A 2,213-nucleotide genomic window follows, 5' to 3' on the forward strand; every position below is an offset into this window, starting at 1 on the left:
CCTCTGGCAGTTACCACACGCCCTGGAACTGCCAATCCACTCCTGGACAAGGCCAAACAAGGCCCAGACTGATTGCCCACGCCCCTGGCTCAATCCCAAGAGCCCACCAGCCCATCGGCACACACGGGTCACCCACATGGCCCGGCCACAGTCCAGACCCGGCCCAACTGCCCATGACTTGAACACTCAGTCCAGCTGAGTTGAGCTGATCCCCAGCTGTCCCAGCTGAGTGAGCTAGTCCATCTAGCTCAGGGAGCTGACACACTCTTCAGTGAGCTACACTGAGCTGCACTACACTTTACCTAGCTGGTCGAGCTTGCTTACTGCATCGCCCAGCTGTTATACACTGTGTCCAGCTTGTTTACTTTATGTTCTTCAATCCTTCTAAGTCCCTTGGTCAATTTCCAGACCTAGACTTAGTTTTCCCATGATCCATTCTGATCACTCACTTCATCGAGCTTCACCTGGATCTTGTCCAGCTACCAGCTCGCTTGTCCAGCTCCTTTGAGCTTGTCTCCTTCTTGGATTAGCTATGCCTTAGCTTCCTGATGCCCTTAACCTTACTTCCAGGCTATGACACGCTTGTCTTTGGGCCATATGACCATACTGGTGCATTTCCACGCACCGCAGTCCGTCCGAATGATCCTATTCAGAATCGGGGACATGACAAGTCTCCCCCACTTGCGAAGGATTCGTCCTCGAATCCAGTGGTGTTAACCTCTTGTTCTCATGACAAAGGTTCCATCTGAACTCCTTTGTACCCGGAACATGGAGCATGCTCGATTGGTTCTTTCTAACCAATTTGTTGCATCTCCCACCTTGTTCCTTCTCACTGACCATTTCTTGGTCATCATATACACAACAAGTCTCCCCCACTTGATAGATATTTAACCTAAAATCTTATCAAGTGGTCCATCAAGAACCCATACAAAGACATGACTTGTGTCACTGACCCAACTCTCCAGGTTGGGGTCCTAGTAGACACCAAGTCTCTTACTCTCTGACCCTAGTCCATGACTAGATCATCTTCAGTCCCTAAGAACTTACTGCATACCCGAGTCTTAGTAGATTTACCCAATCTCCAAGCCACTCAATGTATCAGTCAAGTCTTAATGAACTCGTTCCAATCTTTAGGCCGCTTGTTGTACCACAACTCCTAACAGATTGTTTTGTTTCCTTACGTCCTTACAGACACCAGGGGTTCATGATCCTAGCCTAATCGTACTGGATCATCCCTTAACCGACCACAACCTTTACCAGCTTGGCCATATTGCGATCTTAGTCCCTACTAGACTAAACCACCTTAACTTTACTTCTGTCCATCACTGGACTTTGTCATATTTCGATCCTGGTCCATTTAGGACGTGATCATATTCCGGTCCTGGTCCACTCAAGGACTCGACCGTGCATTCCGACCATAGGTCCATCTCCGAGTAGGTCGTGTCCTAATCCTCGTCCCTTACCGGACTTGATCATATTACGGTTCTGGTTAGCATGAAACCCAAACTTACCTCAACTCTCACTTGGCTTACCACAACTAAGGTTCCAAGTCATCTCAGTTTTCAGAAATAATTTTGGTTTGGAACTCAACATCTTTGAGCACTGTCCGTAACCGGATCAAGCATGCTCTGATACCAACTTGTAGGACCCGATCCCGGCCGACTAGGCCGCAGTCGATGCCTCACATCGCTCGGTCTATACACTGACCGAACCTATAAAAATTTTGCCCTTTATTTAAAAATATCGCCCATAGGCGAGGGCTAACTCAGATCTTAGCTCAAGACTACCTTAGTCATTCCCTAGCTTAGATCATTTCAACTTATGCACAGGGGAATAACATCTATCATCCATTGGACTAAATCCAATCTAACACTTGTCTGGTCAGATCACCTCAGCTACTGGTCAGTAAACACAACTGCTAGCTAGCTCCAAGGTCGATCCTGAACCTAGACCAAGTCATACAGTCGGAGGTTCCATTCTCCTAATCCGTTCTATCTAGTACTAAACAACAGTTACTAGATCATACCTTAGCCACATCCACGGAGCTTGTTAGCTCATCGACCCAGCTGCTCTAGCTCAATGAACTCGTAGATCAGCTGATCGAGCTGTTACACTCGAACTGAGCTAAGACCGAGCTATGGCCAACTGCAATATACTGCGTCCAGCTCCTGTACATATAAAACAACTCCCCTAGGTACTTAGTCATTCAGCCA

This window comes from Brassica oleracea, chromosome C3, assembly GCF_000695525.1.
Source record: "Brassica oleracea var. oleracea cultivar TO1000 chromosome C3, BOL, whole genome shotgun sequence".
In the NCBI taxonomy this organism is placed as follows: Eukaryota; Viridiplantae; Streptophyta; class Magnoliopsida; order Brassicales; family Brassicaceae; genus Brassica; species Brassica oleracea.